This window comes from Melospiza melodia, assembly GCF_035770615.1.
Source record: "Melospiza melodia melodia isolate bMelMel2 chromosome 7 unlocalized genomic scaffold, bMelMel2.pri SUPER_7_unloc_1, whole genome shotgun sequence".
In the NCBI taxonomy this organism is placed as follows: domain Eukaryota; kingdom Metazoa; phylum Chordata; class Aves; order Passeriformes; family Passerellidae; genus Melospiza; species Melospiza melodia.
Genome location: NW_026948497.1, coordinates 2,046,737 through 2,065,283, shown reverse-complemented (window position 1 = coordinate 2,065,283; position 18,547 = coordinate 2,046,737). Strand labels below are relative to the sequence as shown.

The 18,547-nt window shown below is 57.8% G+C and overlaps 2 pseudogenes; one reads left to right on the top strand and one right to left on the bottom strand.

The window, feature by feature from the left end:
* Positions 1-18,547, top strand: part of LOC134432680 (zinc finger protein 850-like) — a 589,027-nt pseudogene that overhangs the window by 219,055 nt on the left and 351,425 nt on the right.
* LOC134432658 (zinc finger protein 239-like) lies at positions 5,836-11,029 on the bottom strand (annotated as a pseudogene).

Below are 18,547 nucleotides of genomic sequence, written 5' to 3'. Positions count from 1 at the left end.
GAAGCCCAAGACGAAGCCCCCAGTCCCCGTCAGCAACTTGCTGCGGGCGGCGTCCGGCGGCATCTCTGGGGGGTCCGCAGGGCTCAGCAGCCCCAAAATCTCTCACCGACACACCAAGGCGCTCCGAGCGCCCCCTCCAGGCTCATTCCAGTCCCTTCCAGTCGCAACCGGCATCCTCTAAACCCCCTGCCCTTTGCACCCAGCGCCCCCAAACTCCCTCCCAGTCACACCCAGCACCCCCAAACTCCCTCCCAGTGCCCACCACGACCCCTTCAACCCCATCCCACCCTCCCCAGCATCCCCCAAACCCCTTCCCAGCCCTTGCCCAGCCCCCAGCCCCTCTCCCAGTCCCAGCCCGGCTCTCTCCAGCTCTCTCCCAGTGGCTCCCAGCACAGCCCAGCGCCTCTGCCAGCGCCCCCAGGGGCTCCCCCGTACCCCAGTGCCGCCTCAGGGGCTGCTCCAGGCTGACGTGCTCCACCTGGCAGCTGTTGCTCACCCCGCGCCGGGGCGGCGTTTCCAGCAGCACCAGCAGCTGGTAGGTCCAGTCCCCGTTGGGGACCACGTCGGTGGCCACCACGTGCTCCGAGAGCTCCTGCTGGCCCTGGAACCACCTCACCTGGATGGCAGCAGGGTAGAAATCCATCACAGAGCAGAGCAGGCGTTTCGGGCTGGGAGCTCGAGGGGGGCACCAGCGAGGTGGACACGCTGGGAGGCACTGGGAGAGAGAGAGGAGAGGGCTGGGTTTGGCTGGAAAGGGACTGGGAATGGGCTAGAGAGGGACTGGGAGCGATTGGGGTGGCGCTGAGAGAGATGGGACAGGGTGGGGCACACTGGGACGGATGTTGGACGTCCGGGCTTGAACGGAGAATGAACTGGGAATTAATTTTGAATGGATTTGGAATAGCCTGAGAAGAGGAGGGAGGGACTTTGGAAGTACTGAGAGCGACTAGGATGGCACTCAGAGGGATTTTGGTGGCCCTGGAATTAACTGGGAATGAAGTGCGCGGCACTGGGAGGCCGACTCCAGCGCGGGGCCCTCGGGATTTGAGCGCCAGGGACTCTGCATGGCAACCGATGAGTCACCGGAAAGACGCGCTCTCATTGGCTAAAAGGAGCCGGCTACACGGACAACCTACACGGGATGGACACGCCGGGCAGGCACAGGGATGGACTGGGACGGACTGGGAGGCCCCGGGGTTTTTCCGAAAGCGGGCTGAGGGCCCTGGCCCTGATGGTGAGGTACATCCACCACTGGCTCACAGCCAATGAGTCTGCTGGGCACAGTCTGGACAAGGCCCTTCTGGAGCTGACCCAGGAACACCCCTGTGACGTGGTGATCACCCTCTTGCGCTGGGCCCCATCGTGTGACAGGTAGGGCAGCCCCACGTGCCTTGAGGGCTTAGGCTTCACCTGCCCGTCACCCTGTAGAGCCTGTCCCTGCTGACTGCCAGACAGGCGGGCAGTTCCAGGATCCTCTGGATCCTCTGTTTTCCAGTGCTGCCATGTCAGCTCCTGAGCCTGGTGCCACGCTCCCTCCCTGCCCCTCCGGGCCTGTACCCACATGGGCTGGCTGGCCACTGCCGGCCAGGGGCAGTGGGCAGAGGCAGGGCTGAGGGCCAGCGCGGGGCCCTGCAGCTGCCCAGGCCACGGCGCTGTGGCCGAGCCCGCCCTGACACAGAGCTCTGACCCCACAGAGCTGCCGCCACCATGTGCGGAACCATCATGTCCTCGAGCAGGACTGCGGAGCCGGCGCTGCAGCTGCTCCTCCATGTGCTGAGCGCCTGGCCAGTGCACAGCGTGTGCACCTCCAATGGGGATGACGCAGGAGTCTTTGCCCTGGCTGTGAGTTTCTGGTGCCGGCCTTTGCCAGCCCCCAGGCCGCCTCTCCAGCAGCCAGCTCTCTGTGCTCCCCCCAGCTGCATCTCCCTGCCTCAGGCACTGGGCTGAATCCTGCCTTAGGGGCAGGGCTCAGGGGCACCAGGCCGGATGCTCCCCCCGTGTCTCCCTCGACCTCTCCCTCGCACGCTCGGGCCCTGCCACGTGGATGTCTTGGCACTGAGCGTTGTCTCTGGCTGTTTTATTTCATGCAGGGAACCGTGGCACTGTGGAAAATCTTCAATCTGGCCTGGCGCTCGCCTGCTGTGCTGGAGTATTTCCCCAGTCTCTTTCTGCATCTGCTCTTCCAAGCTTACATCAGCACGCAGGAGATGCCAGAAGAGGTTGAGACCTTCTGGCAGGGATGCCAGGAGCAACACGGCCTCTCCGCCAACCCCAACAGGTGCTCCGTGCCAGTCCTCCCAGTCTCCCCATCCCTCCCATGCCCCAGGGCAGGAGCCGGGGCTCCCAGCGTGACCTGGCCTTTGCTCTGCACACAGCTTTGCGCTGCAGACCCTGAAGGCCCTGCTCTGCCAAATGCGCTATGAGCACGTGGTGCTGTCCATGGAACGCAAGCGTGCCTGGGACACGCTGCTCTGTGCCGACACCCACCACTGTGCAGTGGGTCTGCTGGCCAGGTGAGACCTCGTTCTCCCCACCGCCCCTCTCCTTTGTGCCCACAACACCGCACACCGTCCCCGTGCTCATGGGCGGCAGGGCCTTGTCACCAAGGGAGGGATGAGCAGACTGGAAAAGGCCGGCAGAGGAGAGTGCCCGGGAACAGCCACCTCCCAAAGCGCCCCCGGGGTGCTCGGGAGCAGAGCAGAGCTCTGCCAGTCAGCCCTGGGAGAGGTTTGCCCGCCCGGCCCAGGAGCAATGGTGCCTTTTCCTCCCTGCCAGGGAGATGCGCCGTGTCTCCATCATCTGGTGCTGTGGCATGGCATCCTGCCTCTTTGAGCTGCTCAGCCAAGGCGTTTCAGACTGGGAACTGCCCGCCCTGGCCTTCCTGGTGGAGGTGAGCCCCATGGCCAGCGCTGCCTGGCTGAGCTGCCTCCCAGCCCTCTGCCCTCTCGTAGCCGCAGCTGCCTGGGACGCTGCCTGTGCCCTGTGCTGCTGCCTTGGCTCGGCCCTGTGCACTTCTGAGCTCCTGCCAGCTGGCACCTCTGTGCCTGCTCTGTGCCTTGCAGCTCCTGGATTGCCTGGACTTGAGCGAATGCATTGAACAAGTCCTGGAGATCCTGACAAGGCACCTGCAGAGCCAGTCCAGGGAGATGCGTCGCGTGGCGCTCCGAGGCCTCGTGGTGCTCACCTTGATGGTGAGAAGGAGGCAGCAGCTGAAGCTGTGCTGGCAGCGTGGGGCTGGGGCAAGCAGCCCCTTGGGCTTAGCTGGGCTTTGGCAGCTGTGGCAGCTGCTCCCAGCTCTCCAGGCTCGCTGTTCAGCTGCCTGAGTGCTTCGGTGTTGGGAATTTAGCTGACTAGAGACTGGAAAAGTACAGGGCCATGGCTAATTCCAAGTCCTGCACCTGCAAGATAGCGTGTCCTTGGGTCTAGCTGAGTATCATAACGAAGTGAACAGAGAGACGTGAGAAGTAGAGAACGTAGGCCCAAAGGAATGAGGAACAATTGATGGTATAGTTTAACCAACAGATCGCTTGGCTTACAGAATATTCATAAGCTTATTATTTGCTGTAAAAGTGTTTGATGCTTTCTGCAATAAACAGGACCTGTTGATGACCACCTGGTGTCCTGGTCTCCCTACTTTCGACACTTCGGGACAGGCCTTTGGCCTCTGAGCCCTGCAGCAGCAGCAGCAGCGTGGGGTTGCCCAGCCTTGTTTTGCACACAGGATCCAAGCATGTACAGCCTGACTGAAAGCCTTGTGAAGCTACTGTGGGATAGGGATGAAGACATCGTGGAGAAGACCCTCATTGTGCTCAGCCTCCTGATGCTGCAGAAAGACCTGGCAATAGCCAGCCCCATCGCCCTGCAGCTGGCTGAGGCGCTCTGGCACCTCTTTGTCAATGTGAGGCTCTGTGCCCTCAGCCACGGGCACTTGGGTGCTGCCTTGGGCCTGGGAACAGGGGGGCCTGGAGCAGCGGATGTGGAGGACTTTGGCTTCCTTTCCAACAGGACAACAGCCTTGTGCAGCTGCTCTCCATTTGCCTCTTCCAAGATGTGATCATGCTAGTAGTGGCGAAGGGAGAAAAGCCCCTGAAGAAGCCTGTGAGCCAGAGCCTGCTCCCACTCTTCTTCCACTGCCACGATGAGAACCGGTGTGTGGCACAGGTGAGGCCTCCTGGGTGTCCCCATGGAAGGGGGCTCAGCTGTCTCCCCACCCCCTGGCACCTGACGGGCTCCAGCCTCCTCCCAGCCCTGGCACAGAGATTCGGCTCCTGTGCCCTGGGCTGTGGTGCCATCTCTGGGTCTCTGCTGCTCTGCAGGCCTCTCGGGAAACGCTGCTTTCTGCAGTGAGGTTCCTGAAGAGGAAGGATCTCAAGCAGCCGCTGCAGACGGATCAAATGTGGAGATTTGCTGAGTGCTTGGTAAGGACAGCCTGGAATGCCCAGCCCAATCCCCGGAGCCTGCCCACGGCGCCCAGTCTGTGGGGTTGGCAGCTGTGGCCCCTGCCCAGTGCCGCACGCAGGGGCACCGGCCTGCGCCCCACACGCCGCTCCCTTCCCTGGACCATGCGGGCTCTGCTCCAGGCTCCTGTGGCCCCACGGCCGGTGCCGACGGAGCCCCGAGCCAGCCGGGCTCTGCTGCGGGGCGGCACCGCGGCTCGCCGGGCCCTGTGCCCCGTGCCGAGCCCGGCGCCTGCGGCTGCTGGCCGGGCCTCGGGGCTCTGTGGGCAGGGGGAGCAGCGCCGGCCCAGGGAGGGATCGCCTGGCCCAGGGGCAGGGCCCGCATCAACCCTTTCCCTCCGTGCCCTGCCGCTCTCTGCAGCTGGCAGAGGACAGGAGCCGAGCGGCCGAGCACCTGCGCCTGGCCCTGCCGTCCCTGCGGAGCGCACAGGAGGCCCTGCGAGAGGCGGCCGTCAGGTTCATGGGTGAGCGCCAAGCCCGGCTCCCTCCCCGGCCCGCCCCATTGCCGCAGCTCGGCCCCGGCCCCGCCTGCTGTGCCGGCAGCAGGATCCGGGCGCGGGCATGGGCAGCCCCCGCTGGCCTGGGCATTGCTGCTGCCGCCCTCTGGCAGCCGTGCCCTGGGGCGGCAGCGTGCGCCAGGGGCCCGGGCTGAGCCCTGCCGGGCCAGCAGGGCGTGTGGCCTCAGGGCTGGCAGCGCCCGTGGGCGGCAGCTGTGCCTCTGAAGGCAGGACACGCTCTGTGTTCCCCAGGGCTGGCCGGGCGCTACCTGACAGGGCAGCAGCCGCAGTTCCGCATCATCTGCAGCGGTGAGTGAGGCCTGGGGGCTCTCGGCGGGGGCTGCCGCTGGCAGCTGCGTTCCCTGGCCCGCCTGCCGACGGCTCCGCTCCCTGCGCGCCCCAAGGGCAGCGGGGCCACAGCGCAGACACCTTGCAGGGGCCTGCGGGACATTCCTGGCCAGCAGCTGCCAGCTCGTCCTTCTTGGCTCCTGCTTCCTCCAGGCCGAGCCAGGAGCTGCGTGGCATGGACGAGGCTGGAGGCTCCGCCCAGCTCCCCGCAGATCCAGCCTCTGACTGTGCCTCTGTTTCTCTCTCTGCAGCCCTTCAGGACATGACGGATGACAGCAGCCCTGCCATCTCATGCCTGGCGCTTCAAGCTCTGTACATCCTTTTAGCTGTACAGAGCGTTCCCTCCTCCCGGCTCCAGAGGATGCGAGACCAACTCCGCCACCTCTGGAAGTCGCGGCCTTTCCTGTGTGCCCGTGGCTGAGTGTCCTGCCGCGGCGCTGTGCAGAACTGATCCGGGAGGCTGCGTCTGCTGTGGCCACCTGAGCCTGCGGGGAACACCTCTCCTCTGCCAGCACTTCCTTTCCCTTCACCCACTAGAGGAACATTAAATTGCTGTTGTTGGATAGCCGGGTGTCCAGGAGCTTTCTCTTGGTGCAGAGTGTCTTCAGGCCAATGGGGAAGAGGGGAAAGGCTGCTTGGTCTGCGCAATTTGCCCGAGCGTGCGGTGTGAAAAGGAAAGTGGCCAAACGGCCCTTGGCCTTTGGTGGTTCCTGCAGGAATGTTTTTGTTGCTGCATCGAGTCTTCTGGAGCTGGGGGAACAAGTGTGTTTCGTGTTGAGAGAGTCTGTCTGAAATATCCCTCGTCTGCCTTATGATTGTCATGGAGAGAGACCACCAAAAAATTAAAACCCCCGTTTGCTGATCCGGTGGCTGGGAAAGTCATGTGCCTGAGGCCTGAAAGCGTTGCTAAGTTGCTGTTTTCACAGATGTTGTTTGTTATACGCTACACTGAGCTCACAGGGCATCCTGCCCTTTTGCACAATAGCTCTGGAATCCTCCCTACCTCTCAGCCTGGCTGGTTTGAGCGTTAGGGTGGTCCCCTCCTCCAAGAGAAGACTGTTCATAACCACTGTGACAGACAAGTAGAGATGTAAGAAACCTCTTCATCAAGGGACTGAGACATGAAATCCCTATGTGAGAAGGCCCCTCTCACCTTCTTCCAGAGACTGGGACTGAAAGCCCCAAGTCGGGGGAGGTGTACAGGGCGAGGAAGGAAAGCTGCCCAAAGCAAGATGGATGTTGCAGGTGTAGGCAGTGGACAACAAAAACAATGACTCTCGCCTGCTGCCAAACTTGGACTGTGTGTACCCTTATTTCCCACCCCCCCCGAAGATACAATAAACTACCTTTGTTCCAGCTGCAAAATCCATCCCCTTTGCCCTAATGAAAAAGAGTATAATTGGGGTCCAGATGAACTGGGCCTCTGAGACTTCCCCGACGCAACAGGCAGGTCCTCGACTGGACTGGACCAAAGGACGTCGTCTCTACGTTTGGTAGCTCTATTCCCTCTCTCTTTCTCTCTCTCTCTCTTTTGTCTCTCTCTCTTCCCCCATCTTTTTCTCTCCCTTAATCCCTCTATCGCATTTTGCTGTGCTCATTCAATAAAGGTGCATTTGTTTCGATTATCATTGCAAACCCCCTTGTACCGTGTTGGTTCTTTTTGCACCCTTAGATCAAATCCATGAACCATCATGAAACCCGTCCGTGACGACCGATCGTGACATCCCCCGAGGACCCCTCCCTAAATTCCCCTCCAAAGCCCCCCAGCACCCCCAGACCCCGCTAAAACACCCTCAAGTTCCCCCCAGACCCTCCCCAAATTCCCCCCCAAGCCTCCTCAAGACCCCTCCCCAAATTCCCCTCACGACCCCTCCAGGACCCCTCACCTGTCCCTGCGCCTCCTCAGCAGCTCCCGGAGCCCCCCGTCCTCTCCCAGCGCCTCCCCCGCTCTCTCCAGCGCCTCCCGCAGCACCCGCCCGAGCCCGGGGCGGCTCCCGGGGGTCCCTGAGGGGGTCCCGGGGGGCGGGGGGGGGAGGGGGCGCCCGCTCCATTCCCGGCCTCGGGGTCAAGGGGCGTTGCTTCCAGCTCGGCTCTGATTGGCTGGAGCAGCGCGGAGAGCACGGGAGTTGGTGACGGGAGACGCCCGGTGATTGGTTGGTTTCGTAGAGGGAGTGGGGGCATGGTGATTGACAGGAGATGGGTGGGGCAGGCGGGCTCCGCTGAAGGCAGGCGCGCGGTGATTGGTTGGATAGAGGCAAAGAATGCGGGAATTGCTGAGGGAAGACGCCCGGTGATTGGTCGGTTCAGGTCGAGAAAGGCGAGAGCAGCTGACAGGAGGAACGCGATGATTGGTTTGTTCGGTGTGTGAGAGGCGGGCATGTCTGAAGGGAGGCATGCAGTGATTGGTTGGATAGGTGCACAGAGAGGCTGGTGTTCCTGAGGGGAGACCCGTGGTGATTGGTTGGTATGGGGCCGGGCGCGCTACTATTGGCTGGGAAAAGTCCGGGATTTTTAAGGGAACATTCCTGGTTTCTTGGGGGAAAACTCTCGGATTTTTAAGGAAAAATTCCCGATTTTTGCAGTAAAAAATCACCCGGAGCTTTTGACCTTACGTGACACCAAACAACTCAAATAACCCCAAAACGCCTGAAAAAACCCCCAAATATCACCAAACAACCCCAAACAATACCTAGAAATCCCCCAAATAACCCCAAACAAATCCAAAGAACCCCAAAAAACGAAAAAAACCTCCCCGAAGTTAAAGCCAAAAAAACCCAAATGATATCAAGCACACCGAACAAAAAAAAAACCCCATATACACCAACATTACCCCAAGAACCCCAAATAATTCCAAATAAACCCACATAAACCCAAATAAACCCACATAAACCCAAATAAACCCAAACAAACACTAATACTTCCAAAATACCCAAATAATTCCAAATAACCCCAAATAAACAGAAATAAACCAAGAAAAACCCGAAAGAAACCCCAATTAGTCCATAAATAACCCCAAATAAACCCCAAACAAACCCTAAATACACTCAAATAAACCTCAAGGAACCCCAGTTCCTCCCGTCCCCACCACAAAACAGATCCCGACCAATCAGAACGCGCAACACCGATGACGTTCCACTTGCTGCGCACAAACTCAGAGCCCTGGCCTCGCTCAGCGATTTTCAGCCAATCAGCGCCCGGCCCGACTCTGACTCATCACTTGCCAGCCAAAGACCAAGGCCTCTCACTGCCGTAAATACTCAGTGACGGCGCGGGGTAATTTCCAGCCAATCAGAGCGTGTCTTGCTGATGACTCATCAGTTGCCAGGAGCGGATTTGGGGAGGGGGGGAAGGTGACCCTGGGGATGGGCTGGGGACCCCAAATTAATCCAAAACGGGGTCGGGACCCCAAAACGGAGCAGGCGGGGCCTGGAGCACCCAAAACCAAACATGGGGGAGGGGACTGGCGGAACAATTGGAAAGGGGAGGGAGAGCAGGGAAAAGAGGGTTGGGACCCCAAAATTGAGGTGGGAGGGGAATGGGACACCAAAATTGAGGTGGGAGGGGAGTGGGACACCAAAATTAGGCTGGGAGAGGTATGGGATCCCAAAACTGAGCTGGGAGAGGGATGGGACGCCCTAAATTGAGCTGGGACAGGGGTGGGACCCAAACAGGACGAAGCCAATTTTGTTTGTTCCTAAAATATATAAATGAGTTTATGGATATGCAAAAAGTCTATGAATATGCAACAGGCTGATGTCATGGGAGACAAGGACCAACGGGTGAAGGTTGTTATGGCCTTCAAGACCCCCCAGTTATTTTCGGAGACACCCCTTAATTATTCTGGCTTGATTACATCAGCCTGTTGCATATTCATTGACCCTCATGCATAACCATAAACTCATTTACCTATTTGAGGAACTATTTGACATGGCCCATCATTGGGGGTGTCTCCCCATTTCAGGAGCCTCCACTGGAATGGAAACTATATACCCCCTCCCTTTGATTAATAATAATAGTAATAACAATATACTAATACTAATACTACTACTACTAATGCTAATAATAATAATAATTTGAAATTAAGGAGCTCTCAGGAAAAGATATGGGAATAGAAATATCAGTTCTTTATTAGGAAAAATTAAAAATATGAATGCAGTAGTACAAACAAAAAAACAACAGTGACAGAGTCAGAATTCTTCGGGAATCCAGTGAAAAAGGCTGACCCTCTTGGAATCCAGTGGGAAAAGGGCTGATCCCCTGGGAACCCAGTAGAAAAAGAGCTGATCCTTTGGGAATCCAGTGGAAAAGAGCTGATCCTCTGTGAATCCAGTGGGAAAAGCTTGATCCTCTAGGAATCCGGTGGAGAATGAGGATGATCCTTTGGGAATCCATTTCTTACCCCCCCAAAGACAAGACAAAGTCAGTTTTTACAGGGCATCCCAAGGGTGGAGTTGGGGTTTGGGTCAGGGGAGGAGTTCTTAGCAACACAAGAAAGGTGACATTAACATCCTTCCTCTTAGCAACAGCAGTACTTGACACAGAACGCGTCCCCAAATCCTAAATTCCCTCTAAAACAACTGAGAAATTATGGAACTTCAGATATATTCGATCAATTTCCTTCATTTAACCCAGTTTTGGGTGTTTTTAAAGGATGAAGGTGAAGTAGAGGAAAATTAAGGCCAAACAAAAAGTAGAAGCAGCCAGCTGTGTTGTCAACATGGATCACAGGGAATGTGAGTGACCAGGGCTGTGCCCAAAGTGCCTCCTCCAGTGGGGGAAGGAGCTGGAGCAGCGCACGAAGCTCTGCCCGCACTTGGGGCACTCGCAGGGCTTCCCTTAGTGGTGCCTCCGTTGGTGTTTGGTCAAGTGAGAGCTGCTGGAGAAGCTCTTCCCACACTGGGGACACTCGTAGGGCCTCTCCCCAGTGTGGATGCGCCGGTGAATGACGAGGGCGGAGTTGCGCTTGAATCCCTTCCCACAGTTGGGGCAGCGGAAGGGCCTCTCCTCTCTGTGAATCCGACAGTGCCGGAGGAGACAGGAGCTGGTCTGAAACCTCTTCCTGCATTTATCACACTCATAGGGTCTCTCCCCAGTGTGGATGCGCAGGTGGTTGGTGAGATCGGAGTTCTGCTTCAATCCCTTCCCGCAGTCGGGGCATTGGAAGGGCTTCTCCTCCATGTGACTCTGGTAGTGCCGGAGGAGATGGGAGCTGGTCGGAAAGCCCTTCCCACACTTGGAACACTCGTAGGGCCTCTCCCCAGTGTGGGTCCTCTGGTGCGTGATCAGGCTGGAGCTCCGGCTGAAGCACATCCCACACTCGGAGCACTTGTAAGGCCTTTCTCCAGTGTGGATCCTCTGGTGGCTGATCAGGCTGGAGCTCAGGCTGAAGCTCTTCCCACACTCCCCACACTCATAGGGCTTCTCTCCAGTGTGGGTCCTCTGGTGCACAGTCAGGCTGGAGCTCTGGCTGAAGCTCTTCCCACACTCCCCACACTCATAGGGCTTCTCCCCAGTGTGGGTCCTCTGGTGCACAATCAGGTCGGCGCTCACGCTGAAGCTCTTGCCACACTCCCCACACTCATAGGGCCGTTCCCCAGTGTGGATCCTCTGGTGCCTGATCAGGTCCCCTTTCCACCTGAAGCTCCTCCCACACTCCACGCACGTGTGGGGCTTCTCCCCATCATGGAGCTGCTCACAGAGCACCAGCTCCGAGCTCTGGCTCCGTCTCCGGCCGCCTTCCCGGCCCAGGCTGGCTCTTTCCCCCTCAGATCCCCGCCGGCTGCGTTTGCAGCCTCTCCTCGTGCGGCATCTCCAGGGCTTTTCCTCCCTGTTGGCTTCCTGCGCCGTGGAGCCGCTCAAAACGGCCTCTTCCACCAGGTTCTGCCGCGGACATTTGTCCTCCCTGCTCTCCATGCTCAGCTCCTGCTCTGGGGGAGGAAGGACAAGGACAGGATGGGATTTGCCTCTGTGCCACAGGCAAGGGCAAGGAGATCCCCCCAGGCCTGAGCTGCAGCCGGGGCCGTGCTGGGCTGGGAGATGGAGCAGCACAGAGGGGAATGGGGCACTGACTTCCTCTTTACCTGCCTCAGTGTCCCGGGGCATCTTCCTCTTCCTCGCAGCCTCCCAGGCCTTGGCAATGGGAAATCCTGGTTTGGGGAAAACAAGGGATGAGCGCGTTTGTAGGAGCACTGGGGGGTAGGACGGTTGGGACCGACGGAGACGAGAGATCTCTGCAGCCAGGTCGTGGAACTTGCGGTTTATTGCAAAGGGCCTGGGTGCAGGGCCCTGCTTGGAGCTGCCAGGCACAGCTCGGAGCAGGCCTGAGAGAAGAGAGGGGTAGAGAGGATGAGAGGGTAACAGAGAGCAAAAGCATAAGAGAGTAAGATTCCCATTACAATACAATCAATCTTCTTCTGTGTTGAATATTCTATTTCTCACTAACCAATCTAGAATCAGATGCAAATCCTACAGCATTTACATACAGCCAGTAAAAATCATTAGATCACCATAATGTGTTACATTTTAAACCCCAAAAACTTCTCTTTGGACCCCTTCTGCTGAGCCAGTAGGGTCTGCTCTGACCCTTGGATCTGTCTGCAAGCAAAAGGAATTGTTTCATCAAAAGGGGATTACCTTCAGTTGGGCCACACCATTGTTTCCAGTTGTTCACTAACTAAGGTATCTTAAAGCTTGCTTTCATTTCAATCTTCCTTATTCTTCCTATATTCCCAAAATCTTCTCCCAGATAATCATATTTATAAGGTTTTCCTGGTTCATCTTTTCCAACACACATTGAGTTTGAAGGTCCCTCTGCCCGAGTCCATCTCTACAAGTCACTGGCCATCTGGGCTCCAGAAAAACCTCCCAAACACCCAGATTCAGCCCTGGAAAAGCCTCCCAAGAGTTCCCCGTCCCTGGTCCCTCCCCTCTCCTTTTCAGGGATTCCCCCCTGTCCCAGCTGCTGGGGGTCATGCTTGGATTGGGGGTCCCCCTTCTCCTCAGTGCCCGCCCTGCCCAGGCTGCTGGCAGTCCCAGCAATGCCAAAAGCTCCCCCCGCTTCGCTCTCCCCATTTCGGGATGCCGGGGCTGTTTGGGCTCCCTTCTCCCCTCATTCTCTGCTCTGGGCTGCAGCGGCTCCAAGGAGTCCCCCCTGCCCCTCTCCAGGCTCTTGAGGCTCCCGCCAATGGCGGCGCTCCCCCCTCTCTGGGCTCTCCCCTTTGGGCTCCTGGGGGACACAGGGCTCTGCTCCTCAAGGCTGCCTCTGCCGGCAGCCGCCACCACCACCCCCCGATGTCCCCCCAAGGGGCCTTTTCCGCTCAGCCTTGGACTCCTTCATTCTCCAAACATCCCCAAAAAACCCAACCAAGGGACCCCTGGATTTATTAGTTAAAAAACCTCATTTAATTGAGAAGAAAGATAATATCCCATATGTTAGACAGGAGATTTTAGGAGAATAAAAATCTTTGAAGTATCAGAAACACCCTAGACATAACAAGAAAAGACAAAGGGAAATGAAAGGGAGAGGAACAAGAGGAAAAATCATAAAGAGAGTGGGATCCTCTGCAGGTCTTGCCCCCTCCATTCGCAGCCCAGGCGCCTGTCCCGGGTCCCGGCTCGCTGCCCGCCTCAGCTCCGCCTGCCCCGGTTTCCATCCCAGGTGCGGCCTCACGGCCCAGGGCAGCTCCACCTGCCCCAGCGCTGTCGCTCAATTTGTGTGCCCTGCTCCCACTGCCTGGCCCGCGACCGCTCTGCCGGCCATGCTGGGGAAGATGGGGGTTGCTCTGTCCTGCCGCCTGCTCCGATGTCACCGCGCCCACCGCACCCAGGGGGGGTCCCAGCCATCCCATCCCCGGCTGCCCTGCCCGTGCCACCTGCGCTGGGCACCGCCACTGCTGCCGGGCTCTCCCACCTGCCTTTGCTCTGCCGGCAGCTGCCGGATCAGCCGCCATCAGCCATGTGGGGGCTACCCACGCTCCACCTCGGGCTCCACGGGAAGATCCCCCTCTGGCGATTCCGGCAGCAGACCCTGCCCACACTCCCACTGAGCCTCGGTGGGATATCCTCCCCTGACCCCGTCCTGCTCTGAGTTACGGCCCCTTGGTAACCACAGCTCCGGCTGTTCAAGGAAACTCTGTCTCTCTCTAGAGGAAGCACCTTATCAAAACACTAGGAGCTCAGTTAAAAGGCAGCCCTCTACAAATTCTTTCTCAAAACATGGTAGAAAGGCTAGAGAAGGTAAAAAAGTGAAAGAGTTAGATGAAGAGATTGCTCTATTTCCGTTCAGAGAGGTTCCCATGGGAGGGATGTGCTGCCCTGCCCCGCGGGGGCCACCAGCGCCCCTGCCGGCCATGCCCGGAACTGCACCCAAGGGCAAAGCGCCGCAGCCCAAAGGCCGGGACTGGGTCCGGGCTCTGTTTGCTGTCAGTGCCGCAGCTGTTGGTGTTTGTTTGCTTTATTATACACACTAGTAAAGAACTGGTATTCCTATTCCCATATCTTTGCCTGAGAGCCCCTTGATTTCACTAGTCTAAAAATTAAGATGGAGGGGATTTGCATTCTCCATTCCAAGAGAGGCTTTTTCTGCCTTCCCAAGCAGACACCTCTCTTGTAAAGCAAGACAAGCACCAACAGGCACTGAGGGGGGCTGCAGGAGGGGCACAAGAAGGCCCTGCAGCACTTGGGCACAAAGGCACAGCAGGTGAATGCAAGAAGGGAGCAGCAAAAGGCCAAGCTGAAGGCAAAGGCCATGGCACAGTTCCTACAGCCCCTGAGGGATCAACCCCAGGGCCCAAGGGGGCCCCAGCACCCAGGGCACGGCTCAGCCACAAGCACCTGGCAGAGGCATTGCCCTCCTCGGCAGGGGAGAGCCCACCCAAACAGCCCCTGGCAAGGAACCAGGGCTCCAGCTGCAGGGCACAAGGACAATGCAAGCACAGACAGCAGCACCCTCAGGACCAGCAAGTCCACCCCTTGATGCACATGGATTGGCAGGGCTGTCACAGCTCCCATCACACCAGGGACCCTCCACACTGCAGCCCTTGAGAACATTCAGGGTGGGTCTGCATTGAGATGAGGCATTTCCTGATGGACATAGGGGCTTTTCAATCCACTCTGAATCTTCGACATATGGGGGGGAAAATGCTAAAAATATGTTTAATTAGTGAGGGGATAAGTGGGAAAGATGCGTGGTTTTATTCAACCACTATTGGTACATCTGGGAAAGGAATTTGAAATACATGAATTTTTACTTGGTCCTAATTGTTATCATGATTCACTGGAAAGGGATTTGATCACTAAACTTGGAATGCAAATTAATATTATAAACGGTGATACAGAGGCCAGTTCTATTGTACCTCTGTGTCAAATGTCTGGCCAGGCCTATATTGAAGTGAACCCTGAAGTTCTGGCAGTCCCAGGGAAAGAGGGAAAATTAATATGGAGTCTATCCAAAGCACTCTGAAGCAAGCAGGACAAGTGGCGTCTAACAGCAGCACCCTGTTCCAGGGAAGGGAAGGAAGGGGAATCAGACACAATACAGGTCACCACCCCATGCTCAGCTCAACCCGCGCAGCTGTGTGTGCTTGTGAGAGCCTGGCACTGAAATGCCCTGAGCAGGAAGGCTTCAATATCTTCTGCTGACACCATGGCACCTAACAGGGGGGCAAAAGCAATTCTCACTGCTTCAGCAACCACTGGAGCAGATATCAAGGCACATTCTCCCACAGGAAGCTGGGCTGGCACACAGCCTGCCCTGGCACTTTGCTGTTGCCAACACCCAGCCAGGACATCGGCTCCTGCCTAAGGAGTGCAAAGCAGCACCACTGGTGGCCAAGGGGCCCATGCCAAGTGTCCCTGAGGCCAGAAACAGCCGCCAGCACAGCTCAACACGGGGGGACCCCTCAGCCTGGCCTCAAGGGCTCTGAGGCCCCGGAGATTTGCACTTCCCGCCTGCAGCAGGAGGATGGGAGGCCGCCCCTGAGCCTGCCCTGAAGGCAACGCAGCAGCAGCCAGGGCTCCACAGCGGGCCAAGCCCAGGGGGAGGATATCTGACCCTGCAACAGAAACGGGTGAAGTTGCAAAAGGAAACAGAACATGGAGAATGTTGCGAAAACTTCACTATAAACAAATGGGGGGCAATCATCCCTCTGCCCACCCCCAACATGTTCTGTCAATGTCTATTTTATATACGGTATATTAGAGCACCGGGGTGTTTCTGCTACTCCAACTTCAGCGAAATCAGCTGGGAATCCAAGTTTAAATTGATATTTAAATTAGAGAAAATGGGCCATTGATGCAGCCCTGGCTCCTGAGGCAGTGCAAACAATTACAAAATCATAAACGTCCACCAGAACAAATCCTACAACATCATGGACCAGCCCTTGGGAACCCCAACCAATTCATATCAGGAGCCACAGAACCCATTTCTCATTTCAATGGCATCACTAGATTACAAGCTCTCCTCGCAATAACCAACCAGACAGCTCCAGCTCCTGACCTTCCTGCCGACCAATCCACTGAAATGAGGAACACTTCACCAAGGGACGGGATCAGATCATCTGTAAGCAGAAAAAAGAGGAATTTGTGGAAAATTAAATGTCTCAAACTGCTCTTGGCAAACAGATGACAAAGGAAAAGTGGTGAAAAACAAAACAACAGAAACAAAAAAGCAGTTCATGTATTGGTCCAAATGTGGAAAGGATGGGAAGGGGACACGATTTCGTGGCTCCCTCACAGACGATGGGTTAAACGAATGTTGTTTCTTCTCTGACGTGCTATAGCAACTCTCATCTTTTTACCATGCTCCACACCTTGAGAGTGCAGTTCATTCAGCAGCTGAGCAAGGGCATGCAGGTGGCAGCCAGGCCTCCAGATGCAGAAACGACTAAAGAAGGACAGGGAATGAGGACACTGCGAATAATCCCAAAACCTAAGAAGACTCAGTAAGGAAAAAAGAAAGAGAAAAAAAAAAAAAAGGAAAAGAAAACAAAATCACTGAGTGAATCCACCTGGAGATTGGGTCAGGGACTCGTACATAAAGAAGGAAAAAAACATCAGTTTCAAAAATTGTTACTAATTTACATGGACCGCTGCTCAGACAAAGTCCCGCTGAATTCCTGAACTTCCAGAAGAACAAAGACTTAACAGAGCCGTGAATATCGGCTGTTATACAAAAGTGGGGGTGCACATTAACGAGGACACGCACTTACCGGATCGGGAGGTCTGAACCTTCCAAGTACCTCAGCCAGTGGGCAAAGGGAGAGGGAGATGAAGCCGGGAAATGAGGATAAAAAGGAGGCTGCGAACTACAACAATGGCAGAGAGCGCACGGCAAATGCCCCACGGCCTCTCCCTCTGCCCAGCAATAAAGTCACTTTTACAGGACTCCTCTGTCTCCTCTGCGCACAGAAACCTCCGGCCACGGCAATTTCCCCGCACAGCCCCGGGCACGGGGCAGCCCCCTCTGTCCCAGCCACAGCAACCGGGCCGAGCCAGCGCTGCTCCGGCAGCGGCTCCTGCCGAGGCAGCGGCCGCAAGGAGACCGCGGGCAGCCGCTCCCGCAGCGCCCTCACGCCAGCGGCAGCACGGGGCGGACACGGCACAACGAACCCGCCCGAGCCCCCTGCCGCCCCCGTGGCCCGCAGCCAGCCCCGAGCCCCCGCACAACCCAGCGCGGCTCCCACCTGCGCTGCGGCCTCCTCCGAGCTCCGCCGCCGCCTCACCGCGCTCTGGCCGCTGCCGCCGCTCACGGCACTGCACACACGCTCCGACAATGGCGCCGCTGCCCAGCCACGGCCGCCCTCAGCCCGCCACCGGGGCCCTGATCCGCCCCGCTCCCACCAATCAGCGCGCCACAACCACGACTGACGGCATCATCGCCCAATCCCAGCCAGGGGCGGGCTCTGCACACGGCATAGCCCCGCTCCGCGCTCTCAGGGCGCCCCGGGCTGCGTGAGGGCAGAGCCGGAGCTGAGGAGCAGCCCTGGAACGGGCCCGGGCCCGGGGGGATTGAGCTGAAAACACAAACAAACTTCTCCGCAGCTCCCGCCACGGCTTTCCCGGCACTGCGGCTCTGGTGGCTCCGGCTCAGCGGGAAGCCCTGGAGCCTCACTTCTCCTACCCCTAATTAGGAGCATCAGGGCATCGCTTTGATTTTCCCCAAAAAGGGAAAACCGCCCCAAATCCCTGTGTATGAGTGGGGGAGGGGAGAGATTTCGGACAGAAAACTCCAAAAACTCAGAGCAGGATAATGAGAAATAAGTGAAGACCCTTAAATCCAGCTTTCCCCCACGCCTCCCTCCTTCCAGCTGCACCTCCTACCCCGGCAGTGCCGCAGACAGGGAATGGGGCCGGGCTCAGTTCATGCCCCGGGGCTTCTCCCTCTGCTCAGGGACAGGAGTCGTTCCCCTGCTGCACCCTGGGCTCTCTCCCACCGGAGACTTCTCCAGGAACTTCTCCAAGCTGAGTCCATCCCACGGGGCACAGCCCCCTCCAAGTGCTGCAGCGTGGGTCACTGTGCCACAGTTTCTCAGTGCTAATCTCAGGGGACTGTCTCTCGGGATATTACCACTACAGCACTCGCAGCAGAATATACACACGGAATTTTAACAGTTCTGAGCAGAAATTAAAAGAACCAACGAGAGAGAGAAAGAGCGAGATTCCGATCGCGGCGCTCCGGAGCGGCGGTGCGGGAACGATCCCTGCGCCAGCACTGCCGGCCCCAGGCCAAGCCCAGCCCCGCAATCCAACCCCGCTGCTCACAGCGCCCGCCCTCCCCGGCCCGGGGCACAGCGAGCCCCGCACCCGCTGCGCTCCCGAGCACAAAACGCCCCTTCCCACCGCGCTCACCCGATAAACACAGCGCCCCTGCAGCCGCTCACGCCTCTCTCGCTCCTCCCGAGCTTCTCGGCCTCCCGCACCCTCTGCCCCGCACCTGGGCCCCGCCAGTGCCGCGGGCTGGGGGCAGCAGCTGCACCTTCCTCTGCCTCTGCTCCAGCCCTGCCCAGGTGCCTCGGCTCCCTTCGTGCTCGCCACAAACTGAGGCCTTCACAAGGCTGACCTAGAACAGAGGCCAGACACGGTTACACAATAAAGCAGGCATTTGTTAAAAGGCCTCCATGGATACACCTTGGGCAGAACAAGAGCCCAGCCAGGGCTACGCCCAAGATGCACCAAAATGGCCACAAAATGGACGGCTGGTCACGAGGTCTGTCAGTTTTATAAGTTCTGCTCCATTTGCATATTGGA